This window comes from Amblyraja radiata, chromosome 4 (assembly GCF_010909765.2).
Source record: "Amblyraja radiata isolate CabotCenter1 chromosome 4, sAmbRad1.1.pri, whole genome shotgun sequence".
NCBI lineage: Eukaryota > Metazoa > Chordata > Chondrichthyes > Rajiformes > Rajidae > Amblyraja > Amblyraja radiata.
In genome coordinates, this window is record NC_045959.1 from 78,894,697 (window position 1) to 78,916,260 (window position 21,564).

Below are 21,564 nucleotides of genomic sequence, written 5' to 3' on the forward strand. Positions count from 1 at the left end.
TTTCACCTTTTATATGTTTTCCCTTCTGTTTCTTCCTGTCCTCCTAATTTTTGTTCCTCTTAACACTTACCGTACTTTATCTCTATGTTATCCCAGTTCTGTTGAAAGGCCACTCACTTGAAATATCACCTCTGTTGCTCTCTCCACAGATGCCGCATCATCTGCAGAGTTTTCCCAGAGATTTTTGTTATAATTTCAGATTTCCACCATCTGCACATATTGCTTATGTAGCTTGAATTAGTGTGTGCCCTCACAAACTGGCTGCCCTGCTTGACAAAGCAAGCAAGTGTGTTTAGCAATGTCTGGATTTTGAAATCATTTTAAATAGTAGGCAGCAGCAATTTTGCCTGCATTGGTTTGAACTGGAGCTGGTTATCATTTACTGGACCTACTTTCCATTGCTATCCAGTATAAACCCCTGGGTCTTGGTATTATCTTTTCTTAATTTGATGTATTAGCATTCATTTCAAATGAAGCTTATTTTTTATATTAAAAAAAGAATGCTTTTAATTTATATTGTCTGTGCCGCACAATACCCTTGCTAAATGTGCTATGCTGCACCTGTTCAAATAAAGGTGGGTAGAAGCAATCTGTGCAGCCTGCCATCCAGGTCTTGCTTGCCTCAATATGAAAAACCATTGGGACACACCAGGCACTTTACAGCATCAGTGTTAATAGTTACTCTGCTGTTCATGAATTAGAGCTTCTAAAAGCAAAACACAATGGAGCCTGCATCACGCTGAGCAGATGCAAGGCCTTACTATCAGCACAAATTAGTTAGGATCTCTGCCCTGGCTATTTCCTGCTGGCTGATACTAATTATGCATTTAAAATTTTAATTCACCGTTGATGGGAATTGGGCATTTTCAACTAGAAATCATGTTTCACACTGGTAGTTAGATGAGCACAAATATTCAGCTGAGGGAGGTAAATTTGGGTTGATTTTTTTAAAAGGAAACTACGTGTAGAAAGCCCATGCCTAGACTCCTGATCTATTTATGTAAAAAATGCAGCTATTCATGTGCAATTTAAATGTTGAAAGGATTCTACTTCTAAGAGCAGGTTTGAAATTTACAACAGCAGGTATCAATTGTTACCAAGCTTCACCAATCAAGGTAAAATGCCCTCTGGAGTGAGAAACCCCATGGGGCTAATCAGAGAATGGTATTTAGGCCAAGGGCATTTATCACCTAGTATTAATGAACAGTAACCACATGCAAGAAAATCACTATTCTCCAGGCAAGACCAAATATCTGTCAGATCTATAATAGCTTTTAACGTACATATCTTACATGCACTACTGTGTATATATTTTTTCTGCTGCTTACATAGTACATAAATGGATAAATAATAGTAGAAACAAAGAACTGCAGGTGCTAGTTTATACCAAAGATGGACACAAAGTGCTGGAGTAACTCAACGGGTCTGGCAGCATCTCGGGAGGAAAAGAATGGGGGACATTTCAGGTCGGGACCCTTCTTCAGACTGAAAGGGGGAGGGGGAAGCTGGAGGCAAGTAAAGACCAGGACCAATCAGGGCCGGTCACAAATTGACTTGGGCAGGGCGTTACCTAGTAGGTCTATGTTGGCTAGAGAAGGTGTGATCTCAAGAGAAACAATGTGGAGAACTGTGGAACTGCTAAAACAACCGGGCAGGAGGAAGGGGGCAAAGAGGGTGGGCAGAGGAGAGGGGAGTACGAGATGAAGTTACTTAAAATGAGAGAATTCAATATTCATACCGCTGGGTTGTAAGCTACACAAGTAAAATATGAGATGCTGTTCCTCCAATGTGCGTGTGGCAATGGAGGAGGCCCAGAATAGAAAGGTCAGAATGGGAATGGGAAGGGCAGTTAAAATGGTTGGCAACCAGGCGATCCCATAGGCCTGTAAAAGTAAATAATCTTTGTTTGAACATTCATGGGGAATGCAAAGCTAACATTGTTAAGTCCAATTGACAGTGACTATGTCTTCAACATTTGCACAAACACAAAGAGTCCCAATCAGAAATGTCACCTATCCATGTTCTCCAGAGATGCTGCCAGACCCGCTGCATTACTCCAGCACTTTGTGTCCTTTCTTCAACATTTTCAATTGTATTCTGATATTAAAAATCTTCTTGCTATCGCCAATGAGGATATAGGAGAGGGTATATCTATACATAACTAAAACTCTGATCCTGTTATCTTCCGGTTAGGCGATCTTTCTATTTGCGCAAAAACGGTTCGCGATAGCACTACGATTTTCACCAGTTCACTCACCGCTCTCCTGTGCTGCGAGCGTACCAAGTTTCGTTCCGATCGGATGAATGTCGTAAAAGTTAGCGAGGTTTAAAAATCTTAAAAACCGTGCTTGCGCAGATCGATCTCTTCTCCTGCCAATCAGATTAGCCTCTTTCCCTGTCACTCCCCAGGATGGTCCGCCCCTTCCTGCACCATCGCATCTTTACTGGAGCTGAGGATGGCCGGCGGCGGTTTCCCAACCAGACACAATTTTCGGAGGGACCCGAACCAGCCCAGCCCCAAACAGCCCCGCCCCAAGCAGCCCAACGTCGGAGACCCGACCCAGCCCAGCCCAGCGTGGAAGACCCATTTCGTTGTCTCTGTACTGTACACTGACAATGACAATTAAAGTTGAATCTGAATCTGAAGACCTGACCTAGCCCAGCCCAGCGTGGGAGACCCAGTCCAGAGTCGGAGACCCAGCCCAGCCCAGCCCTGAGTCGGAGACCCAGACCAGCCCGGAGTCGGAGATGTTGCCGATGTCACCAAACGGAAAGCAGAGACCCTGATCCCGGCGGAGGAGAATGACCAGCGACCAGCGCCTGCTGTGAGTCCCCATCGCACCGCCAATTCCAGCCACTACCCCTCTGCTCCCCCTCGCTGGCTTCTCCCCCCCTCCCCCATGATGCCCCCTCTCCCCCATGGCTCTTCCCCATCTTTTCTCCGAGCTCATACCCCCCCTCCCCCTTGACCACACACCCCTCTCCCCCTACACCCCCACGCCCACACACCCCTCTCCCCCACACCGCCCTCCCCCCCCCGCCCACGCACCCCTCTCCCCCACTGTTCCCCTCCCACACATGAAGAGGAGGTGGAGGGAGTGCTCGGGGATGAGGGAAAATGAGCCGCGCTTGCGCAGTTAGGGGCTATGGGTGAGTGGTGGAATATTGCGTTGGGGAACGGTTTGCGCTGGGGGAACGGGTGAGTGGTGGAATATTGCATTGGGGAATGGGTTGCATTGGTGGACCAGACCTCCCGTGTGACTGGGACCCAACAGGTCCCACTTAGTCTGGTCCTATGTTAAAAATAGTAAAGAAGGAAAGCACGTAAACTAGGGTTGAAACATAATTGCAAAATTCTACTTTTGATGTATGTGTGATGTGTAGCTGAAAGTCAGCTTTCCTCAGCATGCTAAATGATAATGACAACTCCCAGGTTGTGTTATATCGCTCTGGAAATTCAACTCTAATTTCCTATGTCATTCCAAGTGCAATGTTCTTTTTGGAGCATTGCGGGAAATTTCCTCCATGTTTTCCTGGCAATGTTTGTCATGGAGAACACTCGGAACAATTAGGTTATAAGGCTGTGGCATTGACTCGTAAGAATGCCTTGCAATTAAAATATCTACCTTCTAATGAAAGGTCATCAATCTGAAAGACTATTTTTTTTTGCCACAGATTGCCACTGTTGAGTATTTCCATCATTTTCAGAATTTAATTTGGATATCCAGCATCTGCAGTTCTTGACCTTTTCTTTCACTTTCCTCCATTCTTGGTGACATGCCCGTACCTCTTGACACCTATCACTTACCAAATTTCAACTATCCTTTGACTTTGTGATCATCCAAGTTCCAAATCTTGAGATATGACCACCTTCCCTCCATGCTGACCCTTGAGTCGTAGATAGACACACAACGCTGGAGGAACTCAGTGGTACAGGCAGTATCTCTGGATAGAAGGAGTGGGTGATGTTTCGGGATGAGAGTTGAGGCCCTTCCTTCTGAGCCAAAACATCACCCATTCCTTCTATCCAGAGATGCTGCTTGCCCCGCTGAGTTACTCCGGCATTTTGTGTCTATCTTTGGTGTAAACCAGTATCTGCAGTTCCTTCCCACACATTTCGTCTGACCCCTGAGCCTATCTCTCCCGCATTAAGTCTCTTGCTCTCCAATATCCTCCCATTAAGTCTGCGATTTCTTGATCTTCCTATATTGGGTCATGCCCCAATAACCTTGCATTGTGTCTGTTGCATTCTTAATACTGTTGCAATAAGCCTGCCGCTGCCCAACATCCTTGCATTGAAGCTGATTCTCTCGCTCTGTTACCCTAGCATTGAATTTGCTGCTCTTTGATACTCTTTCATTAGACCTGTTGCTTTCTGATACTCTTACATTGATTCTGCTACTCCTCATTACCCTCATTGCTCCACCCCAATACCATTCACACTCCCAGCATCCAAAATACTGGTCTTTGCCTGCATCCTGTGCTTACTGACTCCATGAACACAATTTCTAATAGGAATGCTATGTGGCACAACCTAAATGGTCGTTAACTCCCTACTGATGGTATATCTATTATCTAGTACTAGAATTTGCAGGTATTTATGTACATGATTATTATTAATCACTAAGGTGCTAACCACACATGAAGAATGGAATTTTAATCTGCTGAATACCAAGTTTTCATTGTAAGTGTGGGGTTAAAACCATTGAAATTGACAACTCATCCAGTTGGCAGTTCCAACCTGCTACTTCTGTATCTCACTCAAGCTGTCAGGTTGCACCTACTTGGGAGATCCACATCGCCAATTACCGTGCTTCAAATAGAGTGATATTGATCCTCATTTTTGACTTCAATGCTGGGTTCTAATCTAAAATTCCTGAAAGTTACTAATAAGGGCAGCAGAGTGACACAGCTGGTAGAGCTGCTGCCTCACACCGCCAGTGACCCGGGTTCGAAACTGACCTCGGCTGCTGTCTAGATTTTGCATGTTCTCCCTGTGACCACGCGGGGTTCCTCTTGGTGCTCCATTTTCCTCCCACATACCATAGACGTGCAGGTTTTTGTACACTATCTAGGCCTAAGCATGAGGACACATACAGTACTGGTCACTACATTGCAGAAAAGATGAAACTGCACTGTGGAGTCAGAGGAGTTACAAAGATGCTGCAAATGAAGAGAGAGTGGATAAGTTAGAATTACTTTCTTTAGAACCACGGAGACTGGGGGCAGGGGGAGGGTGGAAGAGGTGGGGGAATGGGTCTGGTCAGGTGAAGATACTTAACTCGCATATATAAAATTCTGATGAATTAGATGGAATAAGTGCTTCCCCTAGAAGAGGAGTCAAATAGCAAAGGGCAAAGTTTTAAAGTAAACAGTACTAGGATTAGAGCATAAAATACAGTGCGTGCAACTGTGAACAACACATCAAAGGGAAATACCGTATATAAGGATCATATTAATCTTTGGTGTTTATGCATGCAGTGCCTGCACTGTTCAATGTCATATATTACACTAAAGATACGCACCTACAATTCATCAGGGATGAGGGCGATCACATTTGAAGTCTGTATTTGGAATCTTGGAGTCTCTGGGGCCTATAGGTGTAGATACATCTCCAAGTAAAGATGGTACAATGCACAATAATCAATGTAATGTATTTTCTTTTTTTAATTTGGTAAGGGAACCACACGGTCTTATTCCAATTTTAATTTTTTTTTTACTTCTTTTAAAAAAAATGTTTTACTGTTTTTCTTACTTTGTTTTATTTATGGTGATGGTGTTGCACTGTTTTGTATATATCTCTTAAAAATCAACAAAAAATGTAAGTGAAAAAAAAACAATGCACAAGACAGTGGTCCTCTTCTCTACCAAAGACAAATTTATTCTCCTGCAGGATATGTTTGTGGTTTGTGGGAGTTTAGGATGAGGAATAGGACAACTGTTGGCCTGTTCACAGTGTGGGCAGTGCAATCATCCGTACTTCATCAATAGCAAGATCAAAAAAGTTATGTTGAGCAAAGGATGGCGTTGCTTGGAATGTATTGTGTGTGAAGCATGTGGCAAAGCTTCTGATCCTGCTCATTTATTGTTGTGTAATGAATGTGATATAAGTTACTTCGCCCTCATCAGAGATCACGTATTTGACACTCTTAAGTGAAGTCTTGATTGCCTTGGCTGATCTTTGTGATGTGGTTCAAAGTTTTATTTAATACTCTCCATTTAGCGAAAAGACTACAGATCATTACATCAAGCCATCCACAGTGTACAGATACAGGAGAGAGAAAATAACTTTTAATCCAAGATAAAGGAAATCTCTCCTGGACATCTAAGTGTGAGTGAAAATCAGATGACCTTCCTTATGGTCAAACTGCCTGTCAAAGCTGATTGCCAATGGTCAATTTGTGTAAGGACCAAGGGTGGGTGACGAAGAAATCAGGCTCCTTAAAACCATGTTATTTGGTATGCCAAGCAGTTACTATAAATGGCTTTGGATTTTAGGGTGAATTGCAGATGAGGAATCTTTAGTGTAATCCATGACATTGAGCAGTGCAGATGCTGCTTGCATATACTGCAATTGTGCAAAGTTGAAAGTTTACAATTTGATGACTGGGTTTGACATCTAGCTGAGACATCATACTAAACAAATATAGAACATCTAATGGTTATCAATAGGATGGTCCCTGTACTGTTTAAGGGGATTCGCAGTGACTTGCAGGTTTATCGGAGTTGTGTCAGTTTGAAGTTAAAACCTCAAGCGGCAACAGACTAAATTAAGTGAACTAGAAAGGAATAAAAACAGAAAATACAGGAAACAGTAAGTGATGGAGCACCTTTGGAAAGAAAATCAGACTTAACCTTTCAGGACAGCGAGCTGCGAAAGAGAGATGATTTTAAGTTGCAGAGAAGCTGGTGTTGAGGGCGGGATAAAATAAAGGGAAAATCTGAGCTGGGTGAGACCAGACCAAATGGGTTAAATGGAGCAATTGGAGGCTGCTTTGTTTGTGTTATGTGTTGCTAATAGCAGGGCTGTGAGAGATACGTAATAGGCCTGGCTACACTAATTGAAATAGAAAGGCCGAGCCAATATCACAGATGGATGACCTACAGCGGAATTGGCCAGTTTCTGACACAGACGGAGAGGGAGAGTTATCTAGATTTGGAGCATTTGATACCGAGCCCAGATGGCCACAGACAGGAGATGATGTGATGTTCCTCAAGTTTGTGATAGTAGTGCAGGAGGTCACAGACAGAGAGGGCTGTGCTGGATGGAGAATTAAAGTGGCAGGCAACAGAAAGTACAGGAGATTGGAAGAAGTGCATGTGGTTCACTGCTTCATTTGGAAAGACTGGGTGTTTCTGGGTGTTGCGGTGAAAGGACAGGTTGCGTCTCTTGAGGTTGCATGGGAAAATACCGATGGGGAGGGTTGTAAGGAGAAGAGCAGATTATAGATTTACAAAGTGAACTGTCCTTTTTTTTTAGTTTATGAGATACAGTGCGTAAACAGCCCCTTCAGCCCACCGAATCCATGCCGACCAATGATCCCCAACACTCTCCTACACACTAGGGACAATTTGCAATAGATACCAAAGCCAATAAACCTACAAACCAGTGCGTCTTTGGAGCGTGGGAGGAGACTGGAGCACCCAGAGAAAATCCACGCGATCACAGGGAGAATGTACAAACCCCGTACAGACAGCACCAGTAGTCAGGATCGAACCCGGGTCTCTGGCGCTGTAAGGCAGCAACTCCACTGCTGCGTCACCATGCCACTGTGATTGTGGAAGAGGAAAGGATTGGAAGATGTGTCTGAGGTTTAAATTGTTGAAGTGGCAGAAATTACAAATGAGAAAGCAAGTTTCCTTTGCTTAACTTTATGCTGCATTTGGAGAAACAAAGAACTGCACAAAAGGGCACAAAGTGCCGGAGTAACTCAGCAAGACAGGGAGCATTTCTGGAGAATGTTCATCGGTGACATTTCTGGTCGAGACCTTCAGTTTAATTGTCATAACTTCATTCGGTCAGAGAAAATAACTTTCAAAATGGATGTTCTCCAGTAGCCATTGGCAGCTAAGGTTCTTTGTAAAAAACATAGTTAAAAACTAGATTTTCAAGATTTTAGATTTTTTTATATTACAAAAAGATTGCTAAATTAAAAAAAATAATTGTATGTATCAAATTAGGCAGTCCAGCCTTTAAACAGCACAAGCCGCTTGAAGGACAACAATCCACCATAGGAACTATATGTAGGGCATCAATAAAGCATGTACAGCATGTGAGAAATATATACAATGTAACAAAATTGCAGATTGATGCATATCGTTTGTGATACCATGGTGGGGTTAACCTTGGTTTAGTGCATACACCTGTCAGTATTTTATGGATTTAAACTCTACTCCAGAGGCTTGAACATAAAATCCTGGTTGATACAGCAGCATCCGACTGAGTCTGTGGACTAAGAGCTCTTGGATTAGAGGTTGGATAGATTTTTTTGAAAACCATGACACTAGTGAGAGAGTCTAGGACTAGAGGTCACAGACTTTGAATTAAAGGCCAAGTCAATGGATACTTTTAAGGCAGAAATAGATAGATTCTTGATTAGTATGGGGATCAGAGATTATGGGGAGAATGGGGCTAGAAGAGAGAGATAGATCAGCAATGATTGAATGGCGTAGTAGACTTGATGGGCCAAATGGCCTAATTCTGCTCCTAGCACTTATGACCTTATGACTTGCAGAAGAACAATGTATCACCTAACATCACTAAATCAGAATGGTTTTAACTTGGGAACAGAAGGAGCTGCTGATGCTGGAATCTGGAGCAAAACCTAAAGTGCTGAAGGAATTCAGCAGGTAAGGCAGCATCTTTGAAGGGAATGGACAGACGATGTAGGAGCCATTCATGCATAAGTTAGTTATTGTTAATATATTTTTGTATTTTGTCTGGATATTTCTAGCTGTACTATTTTGTACGCATGAGGGTGGGATTTTGATACATAGATGGGCGTGACTTACATTGAACTAAGCGAAACGACAGGGAGTGGTCAGATCAGACGGGAGCTAGCACTGGAGAGAAGACACCGTTTTTACCAGTTCAGATAGCAAGAATGGAAAGCTACAATTTGTATAAGAATAAAGAGCATCTGGTATGTTCACTTCTTTTAATCTAAGAATCAATTAAACTGGAAATAACAACTGGTAGATTTGTTTTTATTATCAACTGTGTAAATCCACTCCTCCCTGCCAGTGTGGTAATGGCAATTAAAAGTTGGACATTGGAAAGTTAAGAAATTGGCATTACAGATGATGTTTTGGGTCCATAAGACCACATGACATTAGATTGAGCAAAATTAAGCGATTCGGCCCATCAAGTCAATAGACAATAGACAATAGGTGCAGGAGTAGGCCATTTTGGCCCTTCGAGCTTGCACCGCCATTCAATGTGATCATGGCTGATCATCCACAATCAGTACCACGTTCCTGCCTTCTCCCATATTCCCTGACTCCGCTCTCTTTAAGAGCACTATCAGGCTCTCTCTTGAAAGTATCCAGAGAACCGGCCTGCACCGCCCTCTGAGGCAGAGAATTCCACAGACTTCATAGTCTGTCATAGTCCATATAAATAGTCCACTCCGCCATTCGGTCAAGGCTGATCATGGCTGGGGAATCAAACTTCAGTCTGAACAATTGGAGAAGACACTGCCTGACCCATTCAATTCCTCCACCACTTTCTGGTTTTTATCTTCTTGGTGTGTGAATCTTGCCATCCATTAATTATCAGTTCTTTCCTGCATTATGATAATGTCTAAACTTGAAAAGTATGCAATTGCTTGTAATGTGATTTGGAAGGCCATAAATCACACTGTATAAATGAAAGTGTTATGTTTAGTTTAAAACATGTGCTAAATTCCACACTGGCTTTATCTGATGCATTGCAGGCTGGGTTTACAAATTTCCGTATTCTCAATATACAAATTATTTCAGTGAATGGTGTCAATGTCATAGTTTCCTTGAGTCCAGAGGTCCCATGTCACTTTACTTCATAACACAGTCTTCAAATATTCAGGTACAAGATCCAGTTTGTTATGACATTTACTGATGCTCAATGAATGTTAATGGTTTTGTCATTTGCATCAATGTCTCATACAGCTCCTTTTTCACTACTGAGCCACTGAAGCTGAACCACAAAGCTATTTAACATGGCTTATTTAATTGTCATTTTTGGACAACAATAATGATAGAGGTGTAAGGCTTTGTTCTTCAACAAGAAATCAATTTTCTTTTTCTATAGTTATTGGTGCAATGTATCATTTTTAGCCCCATTTAATATATTTGGATTGTTGTCATTCAGAATTAAGCTTTTTATATTCTTGTTCTCAACTTTAATTATGATGATAAAACCTATTACTCTCGGAAATCCCTCATTCCCCTTTTATATCAGTTTAGCCCTTGTCATTCAAGCTCCAGATTTCTAATAGTAATTAATGTATGCCTGCCAACGAAATCAGCAATGGTTTCAAATGAACCTTTCTTTTTATCTTTTGATGTTGAGACTGTGTTTCAAGGGTAGTAATTATATTGTCTGAGCTTTAAATTCCACATTTTCAACCTTCTTCCATGCAGTAATTTATTGACAAATCTACTCCATTTACATAGCTCTGACAAGCTAATGGCAGGACTTTACAGAGACTGTGATTTTTTTTGGGTCCACTGATACGTAGCTAAAAATTACTTTAAAATAATTCCCTAATGACCACTACTTTTAGAATTTAAGCCAGACGGTGACCACATTTTAGCATGATGAAGAAAGCTGGATTTTAGTTTCAACATATTAATGTTTATTTTTGTGAACTGAGAGTACCAGAGGTTTGTGAAATAAAAAGAGTTGGTCAGCTCCTGTAAGGTGAAAAACCATAATGGAATTGATTTTATTCTGCAGGATCCTGGAAAAAGACTATTCTGGAAATCACAGAGTTGAAATATGTTGAAACGTTTTTTTAGTTTGATTGAGGAGAGATCTTATTGAAACCCACTGAATAATGAAAGGCCCAGATAGAGTGGATGTGGAGAGGATGTTTGCAGCAGTGGGAGAGTCTAGGACCAGAGGGTACACCTTCAGAATAAAAGGCCGTAATGTTAGAATCGAGATGATGGGGAATTTCTTTAGCCAGAGTGTTAAGGTTCGTTTCACTTCAAACAGACAAAAACGCAATAAAATTAGTAATCAAGTAGTAATATCTTTATTTTGCCAGGTGGGTTTGGCGGTCACTCTTACAGTATGTAGATACATAGTCACTCTATCCCCACACAAAGGGGTAATGTTCAATCAGATATATTTATACCCCAATAATCAGTGATTCAGCAATATTTTATCTCACAGAGCATTGTACAGCCTCTTGCTTGTTAAGATTGACAGGTATATTCAACGCTAATTTCATGCCTTTATTAAATAAACTTAATACGTTGATTAAATTTTGGAAAACACTTCCCTTATCATTATTAGGTAGAATAAATGCAATAAAAATGATCTTCCTACCACAATTACTATACCTATTTCAATCTATACCGGTATATATACCAAAATATTAAAAAAAAAAATTAGACTCTAATATTACTAATTATATTTGGGACTATAGATCACATAGAATCACAAAAAAACACTTATGTAAACCAAAAGAGGTCGGGGGACTTTCACTTCCGAATTTTATGTATTATTACTGGGCAGTGCATATTAAGAATATGATTTATTGGTTGGATAGTTCTACCCAACAGACAGAATGGATAAAAATGGAGAAGGAGGATTGCCATCCTTGTAATATAGGAACGATCCTCTTCTCCCCCAAAAAACTGAATAACACAATATATAAGAAGAACCCAATTATATATGGTACAATAAGAATTTGGAAACAAATAAAATTATCTTTAAAATTAAGAAATCTATCACTGTTAATGCCAATAGCGAATAACCCTTTATTTAAACCATCTCTTATTGATAAGACATATAACCAATGGGAAAGTCTCGGAATTAGAAGGATCGGGGATATGTATGAAATGGGAAACTTACTATCATTCCAACAACTACAATTAAAATTTAAATTGAAAAACAACCAATATTTTAAATATCTTCAGATTTGCGATTTCGTGAAAAAATATATACAAGGATATCAAAAAGTAACTCCTGACTTATTGGAAGAAGCAATGAATATTGAAGCTGACTCACAAAAATTAATATCATATTTATATAATAGTATTCTAAATATAGACCTACCATCGACAGAGGTACTTAGAGAAGAGTGGGAACGGGAACTAATGATAAAAATTACGAAGGTTAAATGGGAAAAATACCTGATATATATTCACAAATGTTCAATTAATGTAAGACATAATCTAATTCAATTTAAAATTGTACATAGATTATATTATTCAAAAACAAGATTGAACAAATTTTATCCAAATATATCCGCCACTTGTGATAAATGTCTAGCCCAAAAGGCAACTATAACACACTCCTTAGTTTCCTGCATAAAACTTTATAGATTTTGGAATTATATTTTTGAAATATTTACAAAATTATTCAAGACAAGAATGGAACCTAATACTGAAATGATTATATTTGGCGTAATGGAAGATGGGAATAAATTGAATACATCTCAAAATCTATTCCTTAACTATGGTTTAATAATAGCAAAAAAATTAATTCTTAAATTTTGGAAGGGTACATCAATACCAACGCTTAAAATGTGGATTGCAAGTATGTTGGACACCGCTCATCTTGAGGAAATGCGATTCCTCCTAATGGATAAATCAGACCAATTCATAACGAGTTGGTCTCCATTCGTCGTTTTTTTGGAATCATATGGTGCAACACTATTGTAAAAAATAACTGTTTCAGGATTGGACGAGGGTTGATCAAGACTCTAAATAATGATCTCCTTTTCTTTTTTCTTTTCTTTTCTTTTCTCTATTCTATCTCTCAACTTTCTTCATTTACTCGTTTTCTTTTTTCAAACACTATATATTTCACATCTTTCTATCCTTTATTATCTAACTTCTTTTTCTTATTCTAATCTTTTTTCAGTGTAATAAAAAAAAAAAAAGAAGTTGTACATAAAATGTATTATGAAAATATATATTAGGCACTTTGGTGCCATATGACTGTACTTACTTCTAATAAAATAAAATATTAAAAAAAAAAAAAGATTGACAGGTTCATCCGAGAGAGGAAAGGTCAGCCTATATATGGTTATGCGACAGAAGCTATTTTTCTGCAGATCAAGCATTTGGTTTTTTGACCTTGTTGATCTTTTGTTCGTACATTGCAATCAGTAGAGCAGAGGGAAAGAGCCGTTGTCTGAACAGTCTTCTGATGTGTATATCATAAAGGAAAAAAATCATGAAGTTGTGCTGTTATCTCGTTAGTGTTATGGAAGGATGGCGAAAACATCTTTGTTAGCCTTGCTAGTGTAATAGGAGAAAGGTGAAGGCATTTCTTCAATTCTTCTAATTCTACAGCTGAATCCATTTTGGAACTTTTAAATCTTTAAACTTTCTCATTCCTTCCTCTTTATCAGTTGCTAGACTAAGTGGGACCCATTGGATCCCAGTCACATGGGAGGCCCTGTTCCCCCAATGCAACCCATTCTGCAATGCAATATTCCACCACTCACCTGTTCCCCCAACGCAACCTGTTCCCCAAAGCAATATTCCACCACTTAGGGGAGGGGATGTGGGGGAGGGTGGGGTGTGGGGGATGGTTGGGGTGTGGGGGAGGGTGAGTGATCGGGGTGTTGGGGAGGATGGGTGTGAGGGAGGGGGTGTGTGTGGGGTAGGGGGGGGTGGGGGAGGGGGAGGGGAGGTGGTTGTGGGGTAGGGTGTGGGGGAGGGGGGGTGTGGGGAAAGGGGGTGGGGAAAAGGGAGGGTGGGGGAAAGGGAGGTGGGGGAAAGGGAGGTGGGGGAAGAGGGGGAATAACCTGGTCGAAGACTTTTGTCAAATTCATGTTGTGAGATTAAAAATGTAAATAGTATACTTTATGACAAAATGGTAGGGGTAAAATGAGTGGAGCTGTCAACTATCTTTATGCAGAGCTTATAAAAAATAAAGAGTAATATTTAGAATTCATACGTTTCAGGCTGTTAGCGTTAACTTATACAAATTCTCCTATTGAATTGCTTGGAAAACAGATGAAGATTTGGCAAGCCCCCCTGAAGAAGTATTCCCTACTGTGGCTTTGAAAGCTCGCCATTGAATTGCTTCATGCTATTTATCCATGACTGTGGGACCTGCAGATTCGTTTTCAGCTTCTTTAAGAGATTAACATCCATAAGTTCAAATGTTACACGATACCATGAACTAGAAGCATTATTTCAGCAGGCATCCAGTAGTTAGTTTGGGAAAGGGTTGTAGTAGAGTGTGGGCTGAGTAGAGGGGAGAGAATTAAATTACCATTCTAATGCCGCTGTCCCACTTAGGAAACCTGAACGGAAACCTCTGGAGACTTTGCGCCCCACCCAAGGTTTCCGCGCGGTTCCCGGAGGTTGCAGGTGGTTGCCGGAGGTTGCAGGTAGTGAAAGCAGGTAGGGAGACTGACAAAACCTTCCGGGAACTGCACGGAAACTTTGGGTGGGGCGTAAAGTCTCCAGAGGTTTCCATTCAGGTTTCCTAAGTGGGACAGGGGCATTAGAATGGTAATTTAATTCTCTCCCCACTACCTCATTTCCAAAGATCCTTTTACATGGCAGAACTTTACATTAATTAACTTTACATTCCCTTGTCTGACAGAGCCGTTCTGTCTACCAGAATATTTGGTTCTGTGGGGACCAATGTGCAGAATTCATAATCTACTGTGTGGGCAGTAATGTCAGCTAGGGCATTCCCCCCAGGAGACTTTGTTGTGGCCACTTGGGCATTGCACTTAATAATGGCTAGTTGGACTGGGAGGGCTAAGGCGTGCAGTAGCTGGTGCAGTAGCAAGCGCTGTTTTTAAGTTGCGAAAGTCTTCTTGTTAGAGTGAGAGAGTTAGAGAGAGAATTGCTGCAGTGCCTTGGCAGAGACACCAGCAATGAGTAGTTTAATATATCCACTGCCAGCAGAAATTAACCAAGCCCAGAAATGGGATTGGTCTGATTCCCTGTCATTCAGGGTCTTGCCGCACCTCACACTTTTTAAACTGTATGAGAGTTTTAAACTGTGCAGACTGTTGGCTGCAAAATGTTCATGTTCTTGGGGCAAAAGTGAGCAGCCTCGATTCTTGTGGGGTAGTTAAGATACAGTGTCTCGAAAGCCACCAGCTCGACATCCTGCTTTTTCCCTTTCAGTCTTTGATTTATCTGCTGTTTCTCTTTCTCTGGTGCTCTGTGTTGTTTAACTCTCTCACTGCTGGATTCATTACTGCTCTTCCTCTTCTGCCTTAAGCCCTCTCCCTTCTTCTTCCTCATCTTCCTTATCAGTTCTTCTTTCTTCTGGGATTGCCCTTCCCTGTAGGAGTACCGGAGCCCCTTCCTCTTCATGGGATCTTAGTGTCGTAGCTCCTGCTGTTAGTGACTGGTGGCCAGGCATGGGGGAGATGGTCTACACTATTTCCAATTTTGTTTTTCTCCCTGAATTTGTTCCTCATCCCCCCTCTCTCTGTAAACAGGGTTGCCATGCCAGACAAGGGGTCCACGAGGATATTTTGCTTAGGATTCCATTTTTACATACCAATTGTTTAATATTATGTTGGCCAACCATATTCTCTTTTTAAAATCAATTCATTATGTAATCTTTACGTTTTCCTGGATCCAAATAACACATATGGATCCAAATAACACATATGCTGTACCAAAACTCCCACATGTACCAAAGCTCCCACATTACTCTTATCCAGAGCCTCTCCCATTACTTGGCTCAATATCGGCTTAATACTTCAGACAGCCTGTTTAGTCTGAGTCGACAATCCCAAAAATTGTCTTACCTTGCGTTGTCTGTTCTGAAAGATCTTGGCAGGGAACCAGATCACTTCGGACAAAGGACCACAGTGTTCCCGGGCACTCTCAGGAGTTCCGACTCAAGGGGTCCGATAGTGCACTTTCTACTCCCTTCGAGATCCCGGCCAAACTGTAGCCTCTTACTCAGTCTTCAGAGTAAGAGGCTACTGTTTCACGGTGCGAGTCCACCCACGAGTGATCCCGAGTTAAAAACAAATCAAACTCGTGGTAATCACGTAAAATTAACGTAGCGGGAACGTCGGAACCCGTGGATGTAACTTAGCGACTCGTAACGCTAACGGCAGGTATTCGGGAAACTTGTTAACTCGTGAAAATTTTCAACATGTTGAAAGATTTCCACGAGTCTAATTTACTCTTGAAGGAAAAATTTGAAACTTTTAAACTCGTTGTAATACCGTAGTAGCCCGTGAGTTTACCGTGGTGACTCGTGAGTAACTCATGGGTTTGGCCTGAGTGCCAGAAGTGAAATGTTGAAGATTAGTCAGATCTTAATGGAAAATTTTCAGTGAAGGAGCAAAAAGCTCTCACCGGGGATCTGAGAAACAGTGGCAAAAAGAATGAACCATGCACTGTGGGGAAAGCCGCATTGTGAGAGTTAATTTACATAGAAACGTAGAAACATAGAAAATAGGTGCAGGAGGCCATTTGGCCCTTCGAGCCAGCACCGCCATTCATTGTGATCATGGCTGATCATCCACAATCAGTAACATGTGCCTTCTCCACATATCCCTTTATTCCGTGACAATAAACTAAACTAAACATCTGTGCACTGTGGACCGCCTGATTCTAATCATGTATAGTCTTTCTGCTGACTGGTAAAGCACAGAACAAACAAAAACTTCTCACTGTACCTCGGTTTACGTGACAATAAAATATACATCACAGGCAGCTGATGATGTGAAATCTGGCACTGTGGCCAGCGGTGGAGTTGCTGCCTACAGCACCAGAGACCCGGGTTCAATTTTGACTACTGGTGCTGTCTGTACGAGGTTTGTACGTTCTCCCTGTGACTGTGGTTTGTACATTTTCCCCGGGAGCTCCAGTTTCCTCCCACACTCCAAAGATGTACAGGTTTGTAGGTTAATTGGCTTAGTGTAATTGTAAATTGTCTCTAGCATGTGTAGGATAGTATTAGTGTGCGGGAATCGCTGGACGGCACGGACTTGCTGGGCCGAAACATCTGCTTCCACCCTGCATCTCTGTACTAAACTAAACTAAACTAAACCTCAAGAGAAAAACGTACTTTTCTTTTGTAATGGGCAGAGTCTGTGACAGTATTCACACTCTCATGTGTCTCTGTTTTGCTTTGTTTCCTTGCCTGTGAACTGGCTAGAATTTGCAAAGGTAGCAGTCAGGAAATACTGACTAAAAAAGAGGGGGGGGGGGGGATTCTGCTACCAGTCTATGATGTATGAGAGCAAGTTTCTTTGCAGATGCAACCTTCTGCCCTGAGCTAAACGCTTCAGATACTCTTTTCAAAAATTCAGGTTCATAGAAAGAAATGTGAGCAACTATGTTTAGTTTAAGGAGTGTCAAAATGAACTACAGATACCTGTTTACACTGAAGATACAAGTGGCGGCACTGTGATACAGCTGCGGCTCGCCTGCAGTCTGTCTGTTTTTACTTTTTATGTTGTTTTTTTTTGTCTAGTTTAGTACATTTTTTGGTTATTAGGTGGTGTTATGTGTGTGGGGGGAGGGTGAAACAGAGCGTTCTGTCTCTCCCTTCGGGGGAATGCGACTTTTTGTCGTATTCCCCTTCTCTTCCCCCGTCTGCGCTGAGGCCTAATGGCGGAGCTGGCGGCCTCCAACCTGCGACCGACCTCGAGGGTCCGGAGGTAGAGCCAGCCAGGACTCACCAACGCGAGGCTGGCCGTCTTCGAGCTGTGGCGACGTCCGGGTAGCGGCACGACTCGGCGCTCCGGTGAGGGCGGACGGTGCGGGGCTGAGACGCTGCCGTGCGGCCGGCACGGCTACTGGCTGGAAGGCGCTCCCGTGTGAGCAGCCTGGTGTGGGGCTGAGACGCTGCCGTGCGGGCGGACCGGCTCCCGGCTGGAAGGTGCTTCCGTGGGGGCAGCCCGGTGCGGGGCTGAGACGCTGCCTTGTGGGCGGCCCGGTGCGGAGCGGAGACGGTGCTACGGCGGCTGAGGCGGCGGCGACCTGGATCCGGGGCTCGGCCGCGGGCCAATGGAGGACAATGTCAGGAGCTCGCAGGTCACAGGCTGGTGCCTGTTTTCCGGAGCACCCGTTGCAACAGTGCGGGCAGCTTTGACTACCCCCCGGGCTGCGGAGCTTGAACCGGCCCGTTCGCGGAGCTCGGTTGAGCCGCGGGACTGACTTACCATCGCCCGGTGGGGTATCGCCTCGGCGCAGAGGGAGAAGAGGAGGGAAGAGACAGTAACTCTAAGACTTTTGCCTCCATCACAGTGAGGAGGTGTTTGGTGAACTCACTGTGGTGGATGTTAATTTGTGTTTATTGTGTTTTGTTATTATTACATGTATGGCTGCAGGCAACAGCATTTCGTTCAGACCGAAAGGTCTGAATGACAAATAAAGGATTCAATTCAAAATGTTGGAGTAACTCAGCAGGTCAGGCAGCATCTCTGGGCAAAAGGAACAGGTGATGGTGTTGGGTCTGATGAAGGTGTCTCGACCCGAAACAACACCTATTGCTTTTCTCCAGAGATGCTGCCTGACCTGCTGAATTACTCCAGCAGTTTGCATCTATTTTTTGTTTATTTTAGTTTAGTTAGTGTACAGTGAAAAGCTTTTTGTTGCGTGCTATCCAGTCAATGGGAATACTATATATGATCACAATCGAACCGTCCAGAGTGTACGGATACAGGATAAAGGGAATAACGTTTATTGAGAGGGAATTGGTGAGCTTGGCTTTCAATTTTATTTCAGCATGGAACTATTGCACGGCTTCTATGAATAATATTTATAGACTATGTTCTATATTATACCAAAGATTGCATTACGAAGTGGGTGAGCCTTGAAAGACAACAACCTTTTACTGATAACATGGCTCATAACTCACCAAAATGCTGGAGAAACTCAGCGGGTCAGGCAGCATCTCTGGAGAGCATGGGTATGTGACATTTCGGGTCGAGACCCTTCTCCAGAAATGCCTACTCAGGGCTGTTTGACCCAAAACGTCACCTTCCCACGTTCTCCAGAAATACTGCTGCCCGACCCGTTGAGTTACACCAGCACCTTGTGGTTTAGGAACTGTAGATACTGCTTTACTTAAAAAGACACAAAGTGTTGGAGTAACTCAGCAGGTCAGGCAGCAGCATCTCCGGAGAACATAGATAGACGGATGACGTTTTGGATCGGGACCGTTAACGTAGAAGATAGAACAGTTCCTTGTATCTGCATTAACCTCGGAGTTTGTTTGTGAAATGCCTTCAGGTCCCATGTAGAGAGAGGATATCTTTCCCATCTGTGCATCAATTATAATCACAGAGCTCGCTCCCTCTCGAGGGTCAATATAGTGTATCTCCCACTTCATCATCAGCTGCAGAATCAGTTTCTGCCCACTGCCTCAAAGTGCAACCAGACTACAAGTCATACAAGTTAGCTTTAACCCGTGCTCTCTCTCATTATATCATTGAAATTATAAGCCATCGATCAGCCCGCTCCGTGCTGGCTGCCTGCCCAGCCTGCGTTCTTAATGTTCTCACTGCAACAGGTCACAAGTCACCATTACTGGAGTAAACAGGCACTCTGAGCAAGCCAGGGTGTACCCTACAGCCATGGTGCATAGATTAGTGTAATTTATACACGCTTTATGTCACGACGGTGGGACGGCTGCTCTGACGGACATACTGGGTGAGTAGAGAGACACACACTGCTATCCCTCTGGTCTACGGACCTTGCAGTCGGGGAAAAAAATAACGTTAATGTTCAATTTACCTAATCTTTTTGTTAGAAGTTTACCAACGTTTTGATGAGAGATAAATTAAGGGAATAAAACAATCTTACTGGACACAAAAAGCTGAAATAACCCAGCCAAGCCAGCAGCATCTCTGGAGAGAAGGGTCAAAACGTTTTTTCAGTCTGAAGAAGGGACACGACCAGAAACGTCACCCATTCCTTCTCTCCAGAAATGCTGCATGTCCCGCTGAGTTACTCCAGCATTCTGTGTCTATCTTCGGTGTAAACCAGCATCTGCAGTTCCTCCCGACACAAAACAGCCTATGCCTTTCAATGATTGATGCCAGACCTTGAACAAATGCAGTTCAAATGGACTTTTGAATGCAATTTTGGAAGGATTGTTTCTTGAAACAAACTGCTCTAAAAGTTTGAAGGAAGGAATTGCAGATACTAGTTTAAACCAAAGATAGACACAAAATGATGGACTAACTCAGCTGGTCAGGCAGCATCTCTGGAGAAAAGAAATAGGTGATGTTTCGGGTTGAGATCGTTCTTCAGGCTGGGTCTTTTTATAGTGTAAAAAAAAACTGCATTACATCATTTTTATCATGTGATGATTTTTCCACAAGTTGGCTCAAGAGTAACTTTTGAGAGGAACTTGGTAACTCGGGAGAGGAACTTGGTACATCGCAGAAATGAGAAGTAAATGGCAAACTTAGACACATGTGGGAACTCGTTTAAACCCGTGAACATAAACTTGAAATCCCGTAGACAACCACGAGTTTGATTTTTTCTTTCACTCGGGATCAATCGTGGGTGGACTCGCACCGTGAGACAGGGCCAATAGTTTCCAGCAAGATTCTGATCGACTATGCCAATGTTAAGGTTTGTTTCACTTCAAACAGACAAAAATGCAATAAAATTAGTAATCAAGTTGTAATATCTTTATTTTGCTAGGCGGGTGTTGCTGTCACTCTTACAGTATGGAGATACAGACTATACAGAGTCACTCTATCCCCACACAAAGGGGCAATGTTCAATCAGATATATTTATACCCCAATAATCAGCGATTCAGCAATACTTTATCTTACAGAGCATTGTACATTCTCTTGACTGTTAAGATTGACAGGTTCTACCGAGGGAGGAAAGGTTAGCCCATATATGGTTATGCTACAGAAGCTATTTTTCTGCAGATCAAGCATTTGGTTTTTTGACCTTGTGGATCTATTGTTTGTACATTGCAATCAGTAAAGCAGAGGGGAAAACCGTTGTCTGAACATTCTTTTGATGTTTATATCATAAAGGAAATCATTCATGAAGTTGTGCTGTTATCTCACTAGTGTTATGGAAGGATGGCAAAAACATCTTTGTTAGCCTTGCTAGTATAACAGGAGAAAGGTGAAAGCATTTCTGCTAGCTTTGCTATTGTAATAGGGGAAAGATGAAGGCATTTCTTTATTGCTTCTGGTTCTACAGCTGAATCCATTCGCAACTTTTAAATCTTTAAACTTTCTCAGAGGGTGGTGAATCTGTGCAATTCATTGCCACAGCCATATGTGGAGGCCAAATCATTGAGTATTTTTTAAACAGAGATCGACAGGCTCTTGCTTAGTGAGGGCATCGAAGCTTTTGGGAAGAAAGAAGAAGAATGGGATTGAGGGGAAAATAAATCGGCCATGATCAGATGGGCCGAATAACCTAAT

General features: G+C 42.3%; 1 long non-coding RNA gene across 1 annotated transcript; it reads right to left on the minus strand.

Moving 5' to 3' along the window:
* Positions 1 to 2,061: 2,061 nt before the first annotated feature.
* Positions 2,062 to 19,971, minus strand: LOC116972305. Its single transcript, XR_004411768.1, has 3 exons — positions 19,785 to 19,971; positions 18,316 to 18,318; positions 2,062 to 2,071 (listed from the first exon to the last, which is right to left on the minus strand). It is a non-coding gene; the product is annotated as an uncharacterized LOC116972305 (long non-coding RNA).
* Positions 19,972 to 21,564: the final 1,593 nt, after the last annotated feature.